At 47.0% G+C, this 24,872-nt stretch overlaps 1 long non-coding RNA gene across 2 annotated transcripts; it reads left to right on the top strand.

Annotated features, from left to right (window-relative positions):
* The first annotated feature begins 203 nt into the window (after positions 1-203).
* Positions 204-2,044, top strand: LOC105699663. Of its 2 annotated transcripts, none has more exons than XR_001104044.1 (4): positions 204-356; positions 478-644; positions 1,643-1,739; positions 1,867-2,044. It is a non-coding gene; the product is annotated as an uncharacterized LOC105699663 (long non-coding RNA). The 2 variants fall into 2 exon arrangements; XR_001104045.1 differs by having other exon boundaries at positions 204-332.
* The last annotated feature ends 22,828 nt before the right edge of the window (positions 2,045-24,872 follow it).

Here is a 24,872-nt window from a genome sequence, read left to right on the forward strand (position 1 = left end):
TTTGTACTTACGCTGTATAAAATTCACAGTAGGTAATACAAGGTGATTACAGTACTTAGGCTTCTAGAAGGATTGCAGTCGGACTGTTAGCTACTGCTTTTTGATTCAGTGCTTTTGCTGTTCTTTCAAAGATGGCGCGTATTTTAAGCGTGCTGTTTATACTTCAGAAGCATGTGATGTCGAGCCGGTTCTTTTTATTGTATTTAGTTGCATCATAGGAAAATATAATGAACAGTATGAGCTCTGCATCCACAGTGAGAGACTCAATGCGTTTCATTTTCCCAAATATTCATTATTTTGCATCGATTTCATGTCACAAACTACTTTGGAGCGTAAGTAAACTGATGACGCCAGAGGTTAGTATTTTGATGCTGGCGATTTTTCAACTTTCGTATGTTCTACACTAGTCAGAATTCTAAAGTAATTACAAACGAATAAATGTATCGAACTAAATTTAATAACTGTTTTGTTTATTAGATTAGATAACAAAGAAGAGTGTTCCAATGAAGAAAATGAAGTGCGGCATCATTTCACCTGGATCGGAGCAGGCAAGATTATTTCGGGCAGCATATTTTTGATGTTTAAAATACGAAAGGAACGAGTAGCGACAAGAATAGCTTAGAATCATCATCGTAAGCTGTTCGGTACTTATGAAATATCGATATTAATTTTGTAACTCAATTCGTATCAAATAGGCGATATACTAGAATTTAAATGTAGGTGAATTTGGCACGCCATGTTACGACGCTACATTGGATAATAGTCAGATCAGAACTCTTCATGACAGTTGTTTCGCTGGATCGGTTTGATCTATTGCACTGAAATAGAGAATCGACGTACTGAACTAATCTCAATAAGTTTGTTTGACAAATTATGCGTTTATGACGCCAATGCAATATATGTATGTGAACGGTACGATGGTTAGAATCTTGATGCAATTCATACCGTGCCTGCAGCTAGACTCGGCACATAGTGCACATAAATCACGTACCTGTATTGGTTGTCTCATGTAATTTATATACGCTCCGCTTGACGGTGCGCGTGGTAGGTACGTAGATATACTTTTGCAGCCACGGTAGGCACAGGAATTACCATAACGCATGCTGCTCCGAAATGCAAGGCAGAGACTCCGTGATGTTGCGATGAGAATATTCCTCTAGTTGGGGGACGAATCCTGGAAGCTGAACCGTTCACCGGGATTCCTATTGATCCTGCTCGCAGAGCAATCCTGAATTATTGCGATACCGCATTCGTCCGAGACTCGCTTCATCCTTGCTCGGTGTTTTACCGCTGGTACGAAAGTCAATTTTCGATTATTCCAGGTAGATATATACACGTACATATATCTGTGAATTCTAGCTTCACGGCTCATCGTACATCATTCTACCTGCGATAAACTACGGATTGCTCCTCCGATACTTGCAGGAACGCAACGAGCTCGGATGAAGGCGTTTATAAATGGCGGTAGTACACGGAAAAAGAGGATAGAGTATTTAGTACGCAACGCTCGTCCAACGTCGATTACGATACATTCGGGCGAATATATTGCGAAAATTGGGAACGTTTCATAGAACTAGAAGGTTGAGCTCTCTTTGTTTAAATGACAAGCAATTTATTAATTATCATTTAATTACTTTTTCAGTTGCAGAAGCCTGAAAAAGTATTTCTTTGCCCTTTCCAAGCGGTCCTTTATCCTGCGCCCGAGACTCAAGTCCAAAGGAGTTTCACGATCCGTCTCTGTAAGTTCGATTCGGATTTCAAGGGGGATACTTAGTCCATGCTAATAATTGGCTGTTCGGGACTCTCAGGGGGGATTCTGTGTTCTTGATGGGCTTTGTTAGTGGAATAGTTGTTTGTATGTTGCAGGGAACTGGAAGTGGCCCAGGGCCGAACGGTTACCTTGGCGAGCGACGGTTCATCGTTACACGCAGCTTCCTCCAGCCATGAAACGTAATTCGATCGTTCCACGGAATTTCTCCGTTCAGGTGGAATCTCTCAGCGATGCTCCCGTATTACCCCACACGGGGGTGGTTAAAATAAGGGAAGGTCGCGAGGGTGAGTTTCATTTGCGGCGAGCTAACCACCAAAGGCGAAGCTGGTCCCGAGGGGGTGTTTCAGCCCCCGCACTTGCTAGCCAGCGTTTAATCGGTCCACAAATTACTCCACCTCTTTCGCATCCCATGCCAGATCATTTTTCGCATTCGGCGTCCCCTTTCCATCCGCCAACGCCCATTCGAGAGAACAACCTTTGTCGTTAACCCTGGCAATCCACCGTAAAGAGAACGACCAAATATTTCCCTTACCGTATTCGTTGCTGTACCTATTAAGAGGATCTCAAACCAAGGTTTTATCACCTCGGGTCAGTTCAAGTTCAAGATGTCGTAAGTTCATGTGTCGTTAAGTCGTTATTGTCAGTGCTCCTGACGGGTGTTAACTATTTGCCTTATCGCAAGGTTAACTCGTTGGTGGGTTATCAGTGGAGTAACAGTGCCCAGCTCTAGGACGTCGTATTCGGAGACATTAACTAACCACCGCAGACCAGTAACGTCCCTAGGCCGTTATAGATAATTGCACTCTGACGACGGCTGCAAGTGCCTTCTGGAATATCGCACCGCAGATTTTACCCGCTTGGTAATGGAAATTATTCCGCTCTACTTGCGGTTGGCCGACCCTCCATGGGTTTCGTGCATTTGGTGGCTCGAAGGAATGACGAAGATTTCGGATTAGATACGTGGACACTCGGTGATCCGGAAATGCACTAATAAATAATCTTCAAATCTTGGTGTTCGTTAGTTAAATATTTTGTGCCATTTATGGCGGTGGAAGTAAATAGCAAAAATGATGGGGGTTAAAGTTAGGCGAATCTTGGTAGGTTTCGTGTATTACCTCGAGTAATAACGTGTAATGTAAATGTGCAGCCTGCAGATGCGACATCGTGCTTAATCATCAGGTCGGGGATTCAGGCCTCGGGGTGACAGCGACCCCGAAGAAAAAGGTCCTACGCGACCGCAACTAAATCAGATAAATTGCGTAACATTCCGAGTCGTCGGCGATAAATTCACGATTACTGCCATTACATGAATTACCGCCGCGGAGAGGAATTTTAAGCTCCAGGGGATAAATTAAGATGCGATCAGGAAGGGATTAACGTGCCATTGGTTTCGGCGATTAAGATCGCAAAATTATCAGGTTGAATAACGAACCCGTAATTTGATCAAGTGTTGCACGTGCATTTTCGTATTTTAGGAATTACTGGAAATACTTCCTAATTTAAATAATTAGATTCACGTGCAATGTCGTCGCCGAAGGGCCAGGGATCGATCCGATTTTTCTTGAATTTCTAGGTAATAATTATATATGTATAGAAATTTTTGCAACGCGATGGAACGGTTTTATCTTGAAAGAGAAAGATGGGAAATGTATCTCGTTTTCGCGTCAGCTTACATCGGGAGGGAAGGGTTTTCTCCTCGGATGACACTGAATAATGGGATCGATAAGTTAATGCTCGCAATGTCGGAAAGCCTGCTCGCGCTGTTCGCCGTAAGTCACGCAGTTGGCAAGACGAGCTTTCCGGGGAAAACAATTACGGCCGTGTGGCCGAGGGCAGGACTGGCGAAATTTCAGCCGGTTCTTTTTGCCTGGCCGCCTAAAAATGACGGCAGCCTCTGGCTTCTTCCCAGAGCAACGACCACGAGACTTAATGCCACCGCTCTTTCCAGGCTAATCGGATGAAGGATCTTTCGGAGACGAACGGCGACCCGAGGAGTCTTCATTGCGGAGTCGTTTGCCTGCCGGCGAGCTCTTCTCTTCTCGTGGGATGGCTTTTAAAGGGAATCGGATTGTCGATCATCGATCGCCTCCTTCGAGGGACCACATGAAAGTTTTGGGTAAAAGCCTTTTGCAATTGTTGATTAACTCTTTTCACGCGATATAGAATTTATATCGAATTTCAGGATCCACCTGCCCCCTGCAAGGAAGGACCGAAACGTCCATTGCACGTTGCTGCAGGACCCGAAACGTTTATTGCAGGATGCTGCAGGACCTGCAATGCTCATTGCAGGCTGCCGTAAAATTCGCGGAAAGTACACTCAGAGTCGCGCCCAGTGAATTCTTCCTCGGGCGAAACTTCGCCCTGGAACTTTATCATTCCCGCGAAACTGTTAATTTCTGGAAGTAGTAATTCGGGGAAAAGACAAACGAAGTTGCGCGCTTATTTGCCGAGGCCCTGCGGGGACGTCCTCGGGATGCCGAAGGACTGATGAAGCAATTCCTCCCGCAGCGGACAATTGGAGGAAAAAGGCAAAAGGCGACTGGCGAAACGCAACTTCCACATTTCCAGGGCCGGCGGTCGGTCTCGATGGTAATGAGAAATTTGCGGGTGGCATTCCGGGGGTGCTCGAAATGGGAATGTGTCCCTGGGATCGGGAATGGGCATCGACATTCGCGGCAGGATTTCGCTGCATCGCGGTGCCCGCAGTTGAGCCGATAAGCCAAACAGCGATTGGAAGAGGGAGCCGACCTTTAACAAGGATCCGGAAGTACCCCCGAAACTTTGTTTAAGCAGGGCAGGGGCCACCTCGGAGTGGGAGGAAAAAAATATAACTAAGAGCAAGTAGGCCACCAGACCGAACTTCCTGGTCGCCCTCGTTCTTTTCTCTCTGGGTCCAGTTGTTAGCCTTTTTACCGGGCAGGATATTGGGATAGGCGAGGGGTAGTTGGATCCAGTTAAAGCTTTACTTTTCAATTTCCTTCTCCCTTAACTCGGCGCTAAGTTTCCCGGCAAGTGGTTTCGAGGGATCGATGTTTACCCCATCGCGAGGCACAATTAAAAGCCGTCGAACCCTGGACGTGTACTCGATGCACTCGGGTTTGATTGCAATTGGGATTTCGGCCTTATCGCGCGGTTCTGGTCGGTCCTTTTTTCCCCTCGGGGGAAGATTGCACCTCTCGATTATCCCGGAACCTGGGGAACCGGTATCCTTCCTCCGGCAGCGACATCGGAGACGCTAGACCTTGTAATTATTCGATTTACTTCGGTACACGAGACCTCGGAGACGCGGAAAAATTTAATTTAACCGGGTGTACGTCATTTACGGGTTGACCGTATCTGCTGTCCGCGGGCGGACGCTTAATTGCGTTTCCCCGAGACGGTGGTCGGGGTGCAGCTTCCTGCAATTTTGTCTTTCTAATTTCGACGGAGAAACCCGGGAAACGTTGCGCCAGCTGATAGGGTGCCTCGAGAGACGTTCTTTCTCGGCGGACAATGTTTCTTTAAACGGGGATGGAAATTGTTACCGCAAATCGAGGCTTTAATCTGTGATTTATTCTCTCTTATCCACTCCCGAATTTAAGTACACGCTTCTCGTCAGGATATATTCAATGATCTGAGGCCAATTATCGCAAAATGACCATCGTCTATCCCTTTAAATATTAACGTTAAATTAAACTTCATACGATGTTATTTATACCTAGATGATACTTATTACGTAGATACGTGCGTGTCAGTCAGGCTATCTCGTGACTGAATTTTGTATGCACTTCACATATCTCCATTCGGTACGTAAGCGCAACTCACTTGCGTTATCGCTCCAAGTACCGACATAAACAATTCGGGGGTGCAGAACGTATGGGTATATACGAGCGTGCGTGCGAAGTCGACGTTTCTGATAACATTAGTAGGCGTTTGTAACTTTCACAGTAACTCTGAATAGCAAAGTTCCATGAGCGCGCATATACGGTGAGAGGACTCTCGATCCCTTCATTGTTAAGCTCGCAACGTCGAGCTCTGTTGAGGTATCCATACATCCGAAATAATTTCGTTGAACCCTCGAAGTGGCATGCACGTTCTCCGTCGATTATTCGAAAATTCAAAGAGTCCGTACCGCTGATGAACACTCTCGGCTCGGAGCGCGAGAAAGGCGATATAACACTCGGAACTTTGCTCTCTGAGTCGCGTTAACGACTCGTTATTTCAACGGTGCCGCCAATTTGTAATTTCGCGCACTTTGCTTGGTAGTTAAGCACGCATCGTGGCGTTAATAAAGGGCGGAAAGTGTCGACATAGATCCATTAGAGACCCGAGATTCTTGTCGCTTTTAACAAGGTCGCGTTTGAAGCCCGAACTATGTCGATCAAATTAAAATTGGAAAGTGTAACGAAAGGGAAGTTCGTTTCGAGAATCATTAAATGGAACTTTCTTTACAGTATTTTAAATCCCGGAATTTTGCTTTTGATTCGAATGGGTGACGAATCCGTAGAGAGATTGGCGAGGGAAAACGAAATGGGGGGGCTTTCGCAATGCTTTTTGAGTAATGACCAATGGCGTATTTCGCGGTAACGCGGTATCAGATTTCTGGGTAAATTTGAATAATCGCGATAGTCGAAGGGCGGCCCATCTAAATCCGAATTAATTGTCCATTTCGAGCGAGTGATAATGGCCCCTGGTACCGGTTGAGTAACGAGATCGCCGAGGGCATACGCGCATTTTTGCGGATCGGTGGTCGCGGATAAAAAATTCATCTGCGACCATGTGCGCTTTGATTCCTTTTTTATATCGGTTATTCGATTAATTCCAGACTTACGTCCCCCTTTTATGCGAATGAACGCGGCTACACGGTAATTTTTAAAGCAATAGAAAGAACACGAGGCAGAAGCGCCTCGAAAATCCGCGAAAAGTTTCAACCCGTGCGCCATTCCGAATGAATTAAAGGCTTTCTTTTCCCTCGAAAAAAGAAAAGCTCTCCAGGCGACAATGGGATCTAAACCTGAAGTAATTGCTCATTCCGCCATAAAGGCCGTGTACAATGGCCGGATAACAGTCTCGCCCGGGCGTTTATACATTTAAATATTCCCCCAACTTAGGGGGGAGGAAAAAAACCTCCTACAATTAATCCACTCGCTTATTCGCGGCTTCTGCAAAATCCAGGAAATTCGCAATTTTTATTCGCAACTTTCTGCGAACTATGTTCAGGTGAACCGCGAATACTCGGCTATGGTTTTAAGCTCTGTCTGGATTTAACCATGTTTTCCTTATAAATGAAAACAAAATATAATGGTGAAATCCCTTTAGGACGCGACCAACTTATGCAGAAGTAATGATTCGGTTTATTGCTGGAATAAGAAAGAAAGAGGGATTGTTTCTGCAAAATGTACAGTCTTGGCCTACCGTATCGACGATGTCGGACAATCCCATATTGCTTCTTGCGACCTGAGTGCAACGGGGGCTCGCTTATTCCTATATTTCCAAGAGGTTTTCCCTCAGGCTCCGCATCTTGAATGCATTACGCGCTTTTCTTTCCGCCGGAAAATGCGGAAAAAGAGGGTCGCCTCGAGACGCGGCACATTCTTTGCGTCGCACGCGCTTACGGGAACAGGAATGGGAAAACGGGAGCTTTTTAATTTATTTCCCGCGATGGTTAATCTCCTCCTGGGTGCAAGAGTGCAAGAGAAATGCAGCGAGATCTGGGCGACGAGAGAAAATTACGATTGCGGTTCTTTGAGACATTCGGCAGAATTTAAAAGTAGAACACGGATTCGGATGTTCTCGCGTTTGGTCGCGCGTTCTTGCATCGGGTTGCATCGGGCTGCACTCGGCTGCATTTGGAGGCGTTTCCTCGCATTTTATGCCGGACTCACGGCGGATTACCGCTGGTAGTATTTTGTGCTCGTCCCTTAATCATATCTCGCGCTCGCGGCTTCACCGCTGGCCAATTTTACCCCGCAATGAGTTTTCTCATTTTCTCCAATGCCTTGCGAGTTCACCGCGCACTTTATTACGTGCGCGTTCCGTCTTTATTACATCGGTTTAAATTTCCGTATCGTGTACCTCTTCGCTCTGTTCCTCTAACATTATTTTTAAGCCTTCCTTTACATATCGATTCTCGTTACGGGGTTGGTTGTTCGTCAATTATACATTTTCCACGTTTCTACAATCGCGAGTAATAAATATCCCCGAATTGCGAGCACTGCCCGGCGCGTCGTATGCGTTTCGCGGGTTCGAAAATTTCGAGGACGACTATCGAGGTGGGATCCTCTCTTCCAGGAGTTCCTTGCCAAATGAAATAATATCCCAGATTCACCGAAACTCGGCGACACAGGAAGTCACAATTGGCTCGTTAGCAGTTTAAGTACCGCGCCGGGATAAAGGTTTGCCGACTCGTCTCTCGTGAGTTGCGACGAAGATTCGCATCTTTCGCGTAAACTGACGCGAATGTCACGGTAAAAAGAAAAAAAAAAGGGAACGACTATCACTGGAAATATTTTATTTTATAAACTACGACCCTTGATAAATGAATCTGGACTCTCGAGCACTGGGTCCCTGGGATCGCAATTCGGTTCAGAATTCATGAAATTAATGAATAATTTTTCTTTCGGCAGGTACACCGAGGGGACTCAGGTTCGGGATTTCTCAGGACGTAAACGCACCGCTGCGGGGAATTACACGAATGCGAATGAGCATCCAGCTGGTACGAGAGAAGTTCCGCTAATAAGGGGTTCAAGTAATAGCTGCGACGGTAACCGTACCTGCGGTGTACGGTACCGGAGGCGGTAGTGCTAATAAACCCCGAAGACTCGCTAAGTGAACATCTTGAGGCGAGTCGTTTGCCTCTTTATAGCAGAGCAAGTACACGCGTATAAAACCGCGTAACCAGCCCCGTCTTGACGAGTAATCTCCAATGCGCCACGGGCAAGTCTTACTCCTCGAGCCCTACGTGCCGCTTGCGATGTCTTCCACCAAGTACTTTAAATCCCCTTAGATGCCTCTTTAGAGACGCATCTCCTTAGATTCCATCAGCGAGAGCCGAGAAAGTTTGTAAGCTCGGCACTTTGGATCCATTTTGCGCTAATACGTTGCCGACTCTGTACGGCTCACGTTCGTCATACATCATATTCACTTGTATTCATATGCGGTGCGTCGAGTTAGATACTAAGTAATTAATACAAATAAGTGGAATTAATTTCTGCGTGCGTTAAGATTTTATAAGACTCCGTCGGTGCGAGATAAGACTTGTAATTATTTTTGGTTTCCTTGCTGTACTTCTTACGATGCAAAGCCTTCGTCGTCTGCTTATTAATTTACATCGCGCGCCCCTCGGCCGCCCTTTTGCCAAGAGAAAACGCGGTAGTTCGCATTTGTCATGGTAAATTTACAGCATCGATATACATTGGCTGTAAAGCGAAACACAAACCTCCCACCGGCACGTCCGGGTAGCACCCTCGTCCGGAGTTACCGAGCCACCCCGTGATTAACACCTTGCAGATATTGTGCAATAACGCTCCGACATCTGCAGTGCTCGATATTAACTCGGGCACGCTTCGGAGAAATATCGCTCCTTGTAAATATTAAGTCGTAACGTAAGCTCGGTAAAGGCAAACGAGGGCCAAGGCTCCTCGGGGTTGGCGATGACCGCGAATTCTACCGAAGCGCTTCTCGCTCGTAGTTATTAATGATTTCCGGTTATTAATACTTTCGCAGATTCGGCCCCGAGCAGTCCTATCGTGATTAATCGACGGGCGGAGCGAGTTTTGTTGCCGGAAACAAATCGACGACTCCGGCATTCCCCTACGATGGAAAAGCTTCTCGGACGTCACCTCGTGCATCCATCTTTCGATTAACTCTTTCCTCTTCGAGGTAGAATTGGAATTCTGCAGACACGCGACTCGACCCGCCACCGTGGACTATGCGGAAAATGTTTAAAATACGCGGAATAGTTTGGCGGACGCTGTCCAGGGGATTATTAAGGGATTCGCTGTAAGTGCCCCGGAATTGTGAAAAACGAGCAACACGGTTTACCTAAGTCTGGCTAATTCCGGCTAATTCCTGCCCTTTAACTAGGCTGCGTTTTGGAGCTTCCAGTGCGGTGGACAACGCGAGCCGCAGGGGCTAAAGCTCGCGCGAGATTCGTCCGGTTAAACACACCGTGAAATCAATTTACGGCCACGTCGGCCTGTATTAAATATCGCCGCGCAAACTTGATCAAATCGAGCGAGCCGATGCGAATGAAAAAGTGTACCTCGAGCTGGAGCAATGGCGATTTGTCACGCGGGCACCGCGGGCTTCGGACGGGGCATTTTTTACCGGCGAGCGTCGTCGGGGTTCTTTCCGCAGGAGCCCGACAAGGGGCAAAACGAGGGAAGAAGAGCTTTAGAACGCAGAATGGAACTTTAATGATCCGCCTTGTGCACCCGTTCCTGGCTCATTAGTTAGCGCTATTCCGGGGCCAACTTATGCTCCCTGCGTCTTAAAGTCCCGGAGGATGGGAATTAAAAAAAAAAAATGTCCCTGCAGGACATGTGGCCCATGGAATTGCCTAAATCGCGCGATTAAAGTGCCTTGATACCGACCATGTCAACACCGACCCAATTGACTGGCATAAATGTACAATGGTTAATTTAAATAGATTAACGAAATTTCACATAAAATCCGAACGATTAATCATTCAGACGGGGATTTCTTATCCAGGCGTCAATGTGTCGATTTCGAGTAAACGAGCTCTATACGTTGGACCCCTAGCTAAGGATCTCACGTTTCAGCGATTTTCCAAAGAAATCCTGGAAATGGGAGGTGGCGACTACCCCGAAGACAGGGGAAGGTTAAGGGGGAGGCCGGGTCGAAATTGAATATCGGGGGCCGATCCGAGGTCATAATTCCCAAAGCGCGGATATACATTTGCCGGCCGCTCGGGGATTTAAAAGTAAAATGCAATCTGAGCCGGGCAAATCTCGCATAAATCGGCGGGAATATGCGACCCCGGCTGCTGGGTTGTGTGCCCGGGATCAAAGGTTTACCGGCTAAGTGGTAGAACGCCCGGGAGGTTCCTCGCGACCCCCCGCGAAGACCCCTACGCCACCCGGACAGACCGAGATCGTTTTACACCGGGTCGCGAGAATCGCGTCAGCTGGTTAAATCGGCTGCGGCCGACTCTTTCCGCGTGCGGCCCATACGCGGGTGGATATTCATGTATTCCGGGGATGCTCCCGATACCCTCGGGGATAATGTGAGGGGATTAAATCGACGACCCGATAATACACCTTTTCCAGGGCGTCCGATTGCTCCGTCGATCCGAAGGTATCCGGAGGTCCCTTGCCCCCCTTGCGATTCGGTTCATGACGTTTCTATCCCGTTTTTTTTCACCCCCTTACGTAGGTGGCATCGTTTTACCCGTCTCTGGGAATCACTGTACTCGGATAAATTTTATATTAATTTTTTGAACTGAAATTCAAACTTATACAAATTACTTAAATATACGATTATTATAAAATAAACATAATGGATAGAAAATTTATATATACTGTATTATTAGTATTTATGTTGGTGAATGTGTGATAGTATATTATGTATATAAGAGTATGTGTTTAGCAGCCGGAACGAAACGTTCTGCTTAGGCCTGATTTTCTCTGCATTTTGAGTGCATTTTGAGAGGTGCAATCGAAGTAACTTCGGTGCAAACTTCGGGGGCGGGATTTATTCGTCCCTTTAAAGACAGCGGGCTGATTTGTGGCCTTGTCCAGCCATTGTTTGGGGCTCCTTTCTCCCCGGCATCCGCGTCCCTCAAGGAGACGCATCGGTTCATCGACAGTGACAAATCGAGCGAGTCCAGGGAATTATGCGATTCGTTAGAAACACTTTGGACCACCGCCAGCGAGTTGTCGCGAGGTAGAAATAAGCGAAAAAGGCCTGGGACTAACTGGAAATCGGGGGCGGAAGTGGAAGGGCTGAGGATAGTTTTCTGCTGGTGCATGATCGATGCCGATGTAGGTTGCATAGGTACATCCAAGTGCACATCGGCAGACACGATGAAAGTTAAGGGTAGGAAATAATAGACAAACGAATTATAAATTGTAAATCTTACATTCAAGCGTTAAGTCATGTCCTGGGGTAAAGGGGGCTCTGAGATACATTTTACTGAAACGTATCAGGGACGTACGGGATGAGTTCCCTTCTTTCCTTAGAGGCGTTCCCATCGTCAGGTAACTTTGTTAGCCAGCCGGCTTTGTGGAAATGTTTACGATGTATCGATAAAGCATAAATTGCGCGGCCTCGTCGCTGCAAAGATTCCGGAAAGGCCGCAACAAGTGAAGGGATCCGGGGAGGTTTACTTATAAGATTACCCGAGGTATTCGGGGGGTGCTGGCGTAATCATTCCCTTGTAACCGCCTTTAACGCCCTTCGGACATGTCCTAATCGAGGGTCAACTTAGAACTCGTAATTGGGAAAATAAAACATTCGTGGGCTTCTTTCCTCCGTCCCGGATTAAAGGAAAAATTAAGTCGCGACTTCTCCGGAAGAACAACCCCTACGCACGGGGATTCCAGAAGGGAGGCATCCTTTCGACACCCTTTGGGCACTTCGGGATATCGATCTCTCTCCTGGACAGGAGCCACCAATTTCTGGGACCGACCTTCCCTCATGTTCCGGTGTGTACGCCTCCGTAGGGTTTGCTCGATATTAGTCGGCAAGGGGGTGAGGTGCATCGAGCCTCTCCCCCGTTTTCCCCCAGGGAACCGGGGAAAGAGAGTTACTGCTAGTTACCTGTGCCCCCGATCCCCTAACTCCCCGCCGCACTCGCTCGTTTAGTCACTCACTGGCGAAATTAATGTCACCTTCATTAAGAATTATCGCGGGGGAGGATTACGGGGGCGATGCCGCGAGCAGCCCTTCTACGCGCTTGTAATCGCCAATGCGCCAGCCCGGGGTGCTTCAACCCCTCGAGAGCATTAAGTGAAAAGCCCCACTTGTACGCACGACCTCTTCGACACTTAACCAGGCTTCTCGAGGAGCTCTCCCTTTGCATTTCGAGAGATTTTTCTCAAATGACGAGCAGCTGTTCGAGAGAAAATTGCTAATTTCCACTTTCCCTCGGTTGGTCTTCGAGGGTGGGTTAACGCGGCTCCGGGGATATGAGAAATTAGTGACTCGCGTGATCCGGATTGGGTTCTTAGGGGTGGAAAGTCGGTGTCGCGATCGAGAGAAGCTGGCAATTTTTCAAGACTCCTCTCTTTCTTGCCGGGCCTTATTAAGGTCAATTAGTATGATAGAGAGAGGCCCTCAGGTGCCGGGGCTGATTGACACACACTTGTTCACCCTAACGAATGTCACCTTCATCAGGTATCGTCGTAGGGGTGGATTATGGCTTTAATCCTCCCACGCTGTGGACGACGTCGTTCCAACCCTCGGGGACCTCTTAATCGAGGGAGTTCTCTTGAACGCTTCGACGGCGCACCGCTTATTAATAATTATTAAGAGGCCCTCGGTTGAAAAATAACTCCCTAGTTATGTTTATTCCCTGTGCGAGTTTTATGATACGTCGTGGAAAATACAATAAATACGTCTGAGGGAATTAGTTATGGTATATTGTTTTTTATTAAAAATATGCAGGTCTTCTTCGAGGGTTGGTCGATGTTATTGCCATTCACCGGTCTAGGGGCCGTGAAACAAGTGGCCCATGCGACTCCAACGATACAGTCTCATGTGTGATTAATCAGCCTGCCTGATATTGCTGCCCATTAGCAATTAATTGCAATGCTAACGAGTTCACGCGGGACGTTCGAATCAGTCGATGCATGGCGAATTGCAAAGTTGCTAGTCGCGGTCTGATGGATTAACGCGTGCAGTGGCTGACTCCGTTTACACGATTCGCCTATTTTGATTGAAGGAATCGTACCGTGCGACTATTATCCCGGTTTAGTGGGAACTCTTGCCCGTATTTGCGGTTCCGAGCCGCAGCCGTAATATTAATATCGATAAAGATTATCCACTAATTAATCCATAATTTCCTGTAATCGGATTCGCGTATCGTCCGCGATATTTATTTTATTTTATAGGCGTGTACATTTTTGCTTCCGATGCGTCGATCTAGGTCGTTCGGAGATGAATCTTCGGTGCGGGAATTTTTTTCTATTTCGGAGATGTATCGGCAAGAAGACAATGTAGAGATACGCGGTGATAAGGATAGAAAACCGCGGTTCCGGGTTAGGGCCACTTCGTTCCGCGGAATATCTGGCATTTATCGCCACATAAATTACGTCTACAATACGGATCTGACCTCACGCTAAATCCAGATACCAACTCCGTTTCATCTTCCGCCTTGGTAAAGCTCCTTAAGCCCTCGAGCTTATAATGCATAACTATGAAAGGGGCGTGCTGCCTTTTTCGAGGGAAACGCCGAGGAGGAGGCGCCAGATCCATGGATAATGGAAACACTTAACTTTTTCCCCGACTCGTGAATACCTCACGGTGCTTTAAAGCTCCGGAAAGGAGCATTTGTTTTCCATTAATTCACCATGAGGAGGGAATCGAGTTAGGTCGTGATAAGATATCCTGGCGTTCGGTGGCATTTATCAGAGCTTGATGAAAGACATCCCCTAGCAGGGTACTCATGTACTCGTTTTTTAATTACGCGATAAGTACTCGGGAATAAGTGGAGGGTAAATGTTTTATCGATAATATTTCTTGCGGGAGACATTTAGACGAAATGTATCGAGGACCATCGATGGATAGAGGAGGGTGGAGGGTCCTAGGAGTATCCTGCAACCCTTGAAGCCAAGCACTACGGATACTCCCCCTAAGGCGTAAACTGTATTACCCCCGAGTGGTATAGGTCAGGGCAGATCCGCCCCTACAGATTTTGGTTATCTGATTGGATACACCTGACTCACCTGTGTGCGATATGGGATAATATACCGTGATTACGATTACAGCGTAATATCAGGGGTGCGAGGCAGAATAGGTAATGTCGGGAGGAGAACTGGTCAAAGCTTTGACCGGATCGAGCCATTTGCTGGTCTTTGAAGGTGGCTAGAAAATTCCGATATGGATAATCGTTGTATCCTTGAATCGAGGTGGAAAACGGACGTAAGTACCGGCACCCTATCGATTACATACCTGTAATCAAATCTCGTTTTACACAGGTAGAAGGCAACCTGCAATCAGCTTTCGATTAAATTGGCTGTGTAATTGAAGTCAAACGTCGAGTCAATTTACCGGTACTCTGGCCAAGGTGCAAGACCACTGACAGTTGGGTTTAATCCATTAAAATAGCCAGGGGCAATTATTACGAGATGAATAATCGCGGCCCTTTTGCTGCGTGATTTAACCGGCCGCCATTAATGTCCGCTGGTAATTAACGAGCTTCTCTTAAGGGATGACTAATGGTGGGATTTTTACACCTTGCCCGAGGTCGGGTCGACTCCAGGGATCCTCCCCAATTTGGGGGAGATTTCTTGGGGTTTGACGTCAAAGGGACAGGATGTCTCTCCGGGATGTCTGGGTGCGTGGGATGCGTCAATCTTGAGCGAAATCGACGAGGATCGGATTTTGTGAGACGCGCCTAACTATTCGAAGGGGGTTATGCAAATTCCGAATGTCGGGACATACGGAGGGCAGGGTGGGTGGAATCGAATTTCACGATCGCGAGGGATCATTAAGTCCTCCATCGTGAATTATATAGGATTACTATGCATAACGTCGTGCCGAGCGGATCTTCGCAATCCATTAATCCAGTTCCGGCGATCCCGAGGGACTCCAGGACCAACTACTCTCAGGATTAGTCTCGTGGGAATGGTCGCTCCCTTTTCCCGGAATTGTTTTTCAACTGGCGAAATGCCACTTCAAGAGAAACTTGTCCTTGCTTCCTGGAAAGTCGTTTTAAGGACTCCTTGCCAGGAACATATTGGGTAATGATTTTTTTCAAGGAGCCGGAGTAGAAAATTATCAATCTTGAATGTTGGTTTACTAGTTACAGAGTATTTGCACCGTTTGATAGTGCCATCATCGGCTGTTTAAATTTTTCAAGCTTTTTAGTTCGGGTTCGAGTAATCATCCTCCATCTCGAAGGACCTTTATCCCGTTCAGCTCTCGCCGTGGGACAAAAATTGATCGCTCTCGTCCTTGGAGGACATGGGCCGGTTCCAGAATCCTTGTTAGTAAATGTTCAACGTGAACTTTGAAAATTTTCGAGAATGACGGAAAATTAAATTCAATTAAAAATTTTTCTCTCCTTGCTCCGTTCGTATATTCTAGGATCGAGTACTCGTGTAAAATTGTTTTCCTCTCGGGTAAATCCTTCGCTTATCCGATATTTTCGAGGAGGAAGAAGACGATGTTTACAGGGCGGCATTATCTGGAGCATCTGGAATCGAAGCTCCTTTCAGAGGCGAGTAAACCATCTCGTGCACGTAATTCCTAGGAGGTACACCCCCAATCTGCAAAGGGCAGAACGCTGATTGCAACCCACCCTTGCTTACAAATTATCCCATCCCTGTTTCCTTTGCTGTAAAACCCCCATCGGCCAGGATTACACGTCTCTACGTAGATACTTACAAAGGACTTTCCTCCTCGGTCGAATCCACCCTACAAGCTCGCCATGATTTAGCGTATCCGCTTTTCCGAGCGATAAAGAGAATTCTTCTTTTAAGATTAGCAACGTTAAATCGACTTTCAGCCCCGAAGATCGGGATATCGAGTGCCGCCAAATTAGATATCTCTTTACCAATGGAATTCCAGCTGATTAAACCGCGCACCTTCCTTAATTCGATCTCGAGACTTTCTCCGGAGTTTATAAGATTAACACTTTCTCCCGAAGAAGGGCTGCACTTAGGCAAGGTCCTCTTCACCCTTAAAAAAATGTCCAGCAATTTTTCCACCGCTTTCCTCCCCGTCAGTGGAGTCCTTCCCGAGGATGAAGTTCTTTTCACTGAAAATAAAATTAGTCCTCGGGATTAAAACGGTTCGTCTTAATAGGCATTACCTCGGACGATTTCCCTTCCAAGGAAGTTCTCGCTTAAAACAATTCCGGGCAATTTTCCTTTTGATTTTTTAAGGGAGGGTTGAATTTCCTCGCTTTTCTGCGCGCGATAAGTGCAGTCTCCCCGTTGCACTGCAGTTGCAGTGAGATGCGTTTCTGAGCTATTTTTATGGCAGAGGGAGAGTTCTGACATTCCTCTATATGGGTTTTTATTTTCCCCCCTTTCTCTCTGGCCTCTCATCGCTCTTCGTGACTGATACACTCCGTCGGTTCTCTTCGCGCCTTTTCCCCGTTTTGGCTCTTTCTTTTGAGATATCCTTTTTTAGATCCGACACCCTTCGAGTATAAGGGAAATCCACGGGGAGTTTAAAGTATTGCCTGCAGCGAGATGACGTTCGGTCCTGTCGTTCTGTTTTCCGCGTTCTCCTTTTCTTCTGCTCGCGTGCTGGGAACGTATTGGAAGTGCACTCGGACGAAAACGGAGGGTTGCAGGAAAATGCAGGAGATAGACGCGAAGACGCGAGGATGCGTTTCGACGTTTGCCAACCGGACGGAATCCTGGATTGATATCCGAACGGAGACTCGTGGCATCAAAGAGGCGGAAAAATAATGGGAAACTCCGGCGAACCCTGCTTCGGTTCCTTCGATGCACCTGCACCTCCTGGTGGAGGAATATCCAGCCGCAGTTTTAAACAACTCGGGTTTTAACCCGCGGCTTTTCGTAGAAACGTCACCTCGCCCAGGGTCGACCTATCCGGACAATCGACACGGTTAATTACCGTGAATTCGGGACATGTCGAATCGCTTTTAATTACGACCGGTGACGCGCGATGACCACGGGCCACAATTATTCATTCCACGCTGTATCGACACTGCAATGCTGTAATGTGCTCCAGGAATTTGACCCCGCTTTTCAGGGTCTGTCGATGCAACCGAATCCGCCCCAATTCGCGTTGCAATTTTTCGGAGCCTCGAGTTTCGCAAGCTTCGATCAATCAGGATTTAACCAATTTTAAAAGGCTTTCCAAAAATCCGCTAATTAGCGCGAAGAGTCAATGTCGATACTAGATGTTTCAACGGGAGTGAAATACTTATCCAATTGCGCATTTTCTACCGATTTTCCTGATCAGCTGATCGACCATTTCTGATCAGCTGATCGACCACTGCTGATCAGCTGATCGGGCATTCCTGATCAGCTGATCGGGCATTCCGCGCCAAGTGCATCCAGCTTGCAGCGCGCTTAAGCGGGGCCGAGGGATGTCGTCGTAATTAGCCGCTTCAGCGGCATTATTAGCGTCATATACTGCATTTATAGCATGCATTAAACATCGTATCAATTACGATCACCCGTATTACCGCCCTGCAGGCGGGATTTGTTACGGCAGCAATGTCGGATCAGCGACCAGAGGCGTAACGATTATCCCGTCCGTCAGGACGCGTGTAGGTATTTAACGAGCTGATTACATTCAGCAATTATCCACTACTCGGCCATTTGCGTAATTGCGAGTACCAAGACGGGGCTTTTCTCGCGCTTTCCTCGCGATTTGACTGGGACTTTTTCCCCGAGCTCACGAAAGCCTTCTGGGGCCTTCGGAATCTCGATCAGCGATCCCTGGATTATCGATTATCGGGCCTGACGAAAACGGATCGGTGCTTCCCGATGCTTCCGGCAGAACTTGGGAAGGATAAATATTTTCCCTCCCGGCACTTTAGCTCGACTTATTTCTTATTAAAATGGGCGCCGACTCGCTCTTACCGATGGCGGTGCTATTTTTCAGCTTACTTATACGCGGGACGCCGTAATGCGTCCGTTCTGCGGCTAGACGCTCGGATTCGTAAAAACTTGGGGGAATCGATCGGGCCCAGAAGTTCGGCGGGATCCTCGAAAAACTCGGGTAACTGATTTTGACGCACAGTTCCCAGGATGTAGGAAGTTTCCTTCGTAAACAGCGGCACTAGACCGGGGTCGGCAACCCGCCGGCGGATACTCGATTGCTCATGAAAGAACTCGAAGCGTAAATTCTGTTTCTGCGATTCGCCAGGCCAGCTTAGTCAACGTCAGTCGCTGTTTTCCGGCTTCCGCGGGCAAACATTTTGGGGAAAAGTTTATGCGCGAAAGTCGATACATTTCACACGGGCGATCGGGCGACCGCCGATCTTCTTCGGGGCAATCTCGAAGAACGCCGAAGACGTTCCCTTACGGAATTACGAGAGTATGCCTGAGTCGCTATTTTTGGTGCCGTTCGTGACAAGTCACTTGGAAAGGAGAATCGAGAAAATAAAAAGTGAAAAAATGGGGCGCAGAAATTCCCACGAAATTAAACTCAATATTCGGGCTGTCAATGACACGTTAGATTGAATTAATTCCCCGTAGACTCTCTTTCAGGTTTTTTTTTTTTTTTCTCCCAGGGAAGGTGAATGGAGGATTTATTAATTGATGCTTTTATAAATTATTTCCTAGCCCGAGGGAGGGGAGATTATTTTTATATTTATATTTGATGTCTCCGAGCCGTTTCTTGATGTGCTTCGAGAACGACACGAGACACGCAGCGCGATATCTCACGGCAAATTGCGAGTTTCGTGTCCGAGCGGTCTCGAGCCGGAAACGGAGAAGTCCTTGTGGCGAATGAAATGACAACACTAGTTTCCAATTTGTCCGAAGAAGCCCGAAGTCCCAATCCCCGGCAGCGATCTATCCGTGTATATCCAAACCCTCCGAAATCGTGCCGAGATGATATCGCTACGAAATATCATATCGCGGCCTCTGTATGCTCAGTCCACCCCTGAGAGGAATTCCTTTATTTCGAAGCAAGGGGAAAAGAGAAGGCAGTCCCGTATTTCTCTACCGATAAGGAAAAACGGAACCACAACGCTAGAAAAATAGCCACAATAATGGGATTTTATAAATAAACCGCGGCGAAAAGGCAGCTACGAAATTATGTAATTACGGAACAGATGAATTTCTTGGGCAGCTTTGACGCTGGAAAACGGAGGTAATGGAAGATTTAGATGGTAAGGGTGATTTAAGGGTAGAGGGATTGATATTGGACGTCTTGAGTGATTAACAGGTCCATCGTTAATCGACGCGTCTCCAAATGAGGCTCGCCAATACGGTGACACTCGAGAGGGCATTTCAAAATATCGATTTATCACGTGAACGTCTGTTGGAACTTTAGCCCCTGCAATCAATCAATGTTCCATTTAATGGAAAATCTTCTCGTCCAATTCTGAAGATCCTCGTACAGAGGAGGAGCTTCAATCGAGGATCCTTCGAGAGGAGGGTGCCCTGTATATGCGGCAATAAAAATTAGACCGTTTCCAAGAAAAATCGCAGGTCACCCTACGTTTTAGAAAAGCGCACCTTCAATCCGCGGGTTATCGAATTTAATTTGCTTTGGAAAAAATGCATATCCTCAGTGCCAAGAGGTCGGGGCGTTTATTACCCAAAGCTCGGGAAAAGTTTTCATTACGCCGATTGGATTACCTCCGAAAGCAGCAGGTGGAGGGCATTGTGCACTCCGAGCTCTCCTTGCAGAAAATTCCGAAAGAAAATGCGACGTCGCCGTAATCCAGGAATCATCGAAAATTATACATAATTAGTAAGCAAGAAAGTACCCCCAAGACATTTGAATTAATTATATTTATACTCCCGTTACAATTAAAAAAAGAAATGAGATAAATACCTCGTACATCTCACATGTTCCAATAAATACCCTGAAATCGAAATTTGAATCCTGGAATTGCATTGAACTTTCGACCTCAAAGGGAAAAAGAACGATTTTCCGAAGTGCATATATAGTGTTGCACCTGGAAAATCATGGATATGATGTCGATGTACGCGGTATTGCGGAAACAACGTTCGGGGTGATGCATAATCAGGGGATTTTCGGGGAAAGCTGTAATCACGGGTGATGGGTACCGACAAAAAGTACCGCCCAGCCCTTGGTTATATTTAGATGCGAACGAGGGGAAAGGAGAAAGAGAAAAAGCGACGCAGCAGAGTCCCTTTCCCTTCTTCCGTTTGGACGGGCTCTCGACGCGGGACGAATTAAAGGGACGAAGAAACGCGCGTGTCCTCGGTACTATTTCCGAGCTTCGAGTCGCGAGCCCGTCGACCCTCGGGTGTTTTTTACGAGGCGGTTTATGCAGGAACTTTAACCTAAAACCGTCTGAAATTCTGAGCGGTGCTCGGAGTTTCGGAGTCGCGGCGCGATATTTCGAGCTTTACGCCGCAGTCCTGGCACGTTCATCGTGAACGCCTCGCTCTTCAGGGTGCCCATTTCCGCCATTCGGCTCCTTATTTTGCTCTTTCAATTTTACGCTTTGTCTCGGCCCCTGAAATTAGGATGCGACATCCGGAGAAAGTTTACGGGGTCTTGGATTTATTTAGAATTTTTATTCTCTCCAGGGTGGAGGAGTCTTTACTCGCGGACGATGTGGCAGCTCTTCCAGCTCGAGTTCCTGGGCGATAAACGGACAAATGTCTGGCATCCGAGTTTCACTTATGGGGCCCGAAACCGATGCCGTAAAATGTATGGCTCTTCATTTCCTCACCTTTTTACCCCATGAACGGCACTTCCCGTGGAGCGAATTGCGAGCCAAGGGAAATGGCTCGAGAGATCCTATGGAAATAAAAGTCGCTCTTCTAGGTAGGAACTGGACGATGCCGAGGTCTTTCGACGGTATAGGGTAGATTCGAATAACGTAGCAACAATCCCTTTGAGGCCGTTTCCTTGGCTCAGCCGGGGAAACTCCATTTCCCGAAACCGTGTCCGTCCCGACTCGCGCCGGGTGGGGGCTCGTCAAAGAGCCGGGAAAGCCGTGTAATTCCTCGGGAATTAAGAGGATTGATTTTAATGAGAGTCCTTTTGAATATAAAACATCTGGAATCGCTCTCGGAGATATGCCAGAGGTCGCATACACCACGGCCGCGAAATTCCCTGGAGATTATATTTCCCTACCGAAAGTTGCCCGACCTCTGGGTTTGCCAGGAAACTGAAACCGACTTTCCGGAAACAAACCTCCACCCTACTTGCCTTCGTGCAACTGAAAAGTAATATAAATGCAGGGTAAAGAATTAATCCGCGTTTCTCTAAAATTAAATTCACTTGTTTCCATAAATTCCCGTTTAAGTACACCTTTGTACCTTCTGTCCCGACCTGGCGTCGGATCGACTTTTGCACTCCTGGGAGGCATTCTGAAAATCGGCGGCAAAAGCGATGGAAATAAAATATTCTAAGTGTAGATCGACGGAGCTCGAGCTCGCGCAATGGCGCAACGCCTTTCGAGACAAATGCGCCTTTCAGACAAGTGCGCCTTTGTCTCGGTTCCGTCTTTGGAGGCGGACGCAGAGGCGAGAAGGCGGAATAATAATTTCTTCCCAAAGCTCTCACTCTCCTTTCCTCGGGGAGTTGATACCCGCGGAAAGGAGAGGGGAAAACGAAGGAGGGGACGCCGGGGCAAATGAGTTTTTCATAAGGAAGGCAAACGCATATCTGAGAGCAATAATGCCCGCTTTATGAAATTCGGAGTCGTGGTGGGCACTCCACCGCATACCTAAAGAATTCATCTCGGCTGTATGTATAAAGTCGCACTTCTCTTCCGCGACCATCGAGCGAATCATCCGAGACATTGAATCCTTCAACTGAGAGCTTTTTTCGCGGCTCCTTTCTTTTCCCCCGGAAAACAACCGATCCTTTTATAATGGTCCTCGGAAGGACGTCTTTCGTCCCTTTCCCATCGACTGGCTTCAACAAGGAAGGATTCCGTCCCTTGGGAGTAAAATGGCTCTGTATAAAATCCCCCCCACAGTGATTAACACTATTTCAGCGATATTCCCCTCTGCGATAAAAATAAATCAGTAAAATATCCTACTCGTGGAAATGTGGATCTGCAATGTTTTGGGTGGTTTAGATTGTTTTTTTTATTTTCATCATGATTTATTTGGAATATTCGTACTGGGGAATGTCGATTTATTGGAGATGAATATCACGTTCAGTTAATAATTAATATTATTGACCTATAAAACAGATTTCCTCATCCAGAGCACCTCCACTTTTTTATAAATATTTTTTTTGTGACATTAATACGGCCATCGGCGCGAAAGTTTACGCGTCCGCGCTGAAAATCGGAGCAGTTTGTTCCTTGTATTTCGTGGCTCGGTTTAATGTTAATTAAATCATCCCGGACGGTGCGTTATCATAAGCGAGGTGGAAAAATTATTTTCGGACGCGCGACCGGTAATACGGATTTAATTATAATTAATATTCACGCGTACCGGGCAACGTGAACCTCCCCTGGTCGATTTCCTGATCTGGGAAATTTTGCAGGCCGACATGCAGACACGCTGCACCGATGCATAATTCATCGTGGAAGGCACTGACTTCCCCCATCCTAAGGACGGAGGGTTTATATGAAATCCAGGTTGTATTATCCAACTTGAAGTTTATGTAAAACTGTTTCATCACACGACCCACTGAGCCACGCGAATTTGGCGTTAATGGAACGACACCAGGCAGGACGTTGATCTTCCGCAGCAAGCTAGGAATGTAAATTACTCCCGACATACCTGTAAATAATTTCTAAGTAATCATTACACTCTCCCTTAACTAACGGATGTTGAAAACCATCTCCGATTTTTTTTTTATCCGTGTATTTAGGACGGTTATTTATTTTGGAGCCGTGAGTGGGAAGTATAATTAACGCGTTGCCACTGATTCTATTAAATTCCCAGTTAATGCGATTCGGGGTATTCGGTGGTTCCTGAAGGTCCTAATTTCCCGGGGCGAAAACCCTTTACGACGTTTACGCGGGAAAGGGGTTTAATTTGTGAAACGAGGAGCTTCACACCCTTTGTGCTTAGATGATACTAGAGAGTCTCGAGGGTTTACAAGATCCCGCCGAGCCTCGGGAATTAATGCCGCTCCGCCGTACCATGGCTGCGAATACATCAATTTAACATTAACGAAGCTAGTTGGGATATTTGCGAATTTCAATTTCCCACGGCTCGCACCGTCAGGAGGATAATCGAGAGAATGGCGATCGGAGCATCGAGATCGAAGAACCCCTTTGCGACGTCGCCCGAAATCTATACTCCTAGAATCCCACGGGTGGTTCCCCGAATCTCTCTTCAGCTTCGAATGGGAATTAGCGAGGACCTCTTGTCAACTAACCGAAATCGAAGGACCCGAAGAAATTCGGATGTTCGATCCCGAGCATCGCCCTACCTCGATTCCTACTAAATTAATTCAGGATTGATAACGACATTCTAGATAAAAAAAAAAAAAGGATAAGAATGTGGTAAGCAATGAAATGTACTGTAGTAATTGTAATTGTTGTTTTTTGTTAACGAGGCTGCTTTTAGCCGATTTTTTTATTAATGGTTCATGATCAGGGGGAGGATCCCAGGGTGGTCTTAAATTCTTCAGGGGTATCGTTAAGATGAGATTCATAGAGGGACATAATGGTCCCTCGGGAAATCAATAGGGTTCAGGATCGGCAGTGCTAATATACATAATTCAATATATTTAGTTTTTCAGTTATATAAATATTTTGACGTTTCGATACATGGAATGACACTTTCGTAACGCCTTAATGTCGGACGACGCAACGTGCAGATTTCCCGGCCGCGAATTTGCTCGATTAATTTACGGCACTCGAAACGAGGCGATGAAAAAACTATCCAATCCATAAAAGAGGAGGCATTCCTCGTAAAGCCGATGCCCCTGGGCCGGTGCTTCCCAGGCATCGAAATAAAAGCTTTTAAGAGCTTTTCGAGGGAGCCGCAGCGTCAGCAGCGTGACTAGAGATGAAGACGATAAAAATGTTCCCTGGGACGTTTGGTCCCCCGGAAGGGAAAAGTTCGGAGGGCCGTAATTTCGCCCCTTTCGCGATTCTCACGGCAGCGATAAATCCGAGTCGATGATCGTTCGAAGAAAATCGGGATGATGCAGGTCGCTCCGTTCGGGCGATAAATCGGGTCCGGCGGCGGCCGGATTTATCGAGCTTCCTGCGCCGGGATAAAAGGAATTAATTTCCCGTAGACCTCCGATTTCTCAAGAGGCACTGCCGCCAATGGCGGAACATTGCTTTGATGGCTCTCCCGGCATTTTGTGCGGCGAACATTCC

The sequence above is a fragment of the Orussus abietinus genome, unplaced genomic scaffold, assembly GCF_000612105.2.
Source record: "Orussus abietinus isolate OABI.00-Male unplaced genomic scaffold, Oabi_2.0 scaffold10, whole genome shotgun sequence".
Taxonomy (NCBI): domain Eukaryota; kingdom Metazoa; phylum Arthropoda; class Insecta; order Hymenoptera; family Orussidae; genus Orussus; species Orussus abietinus.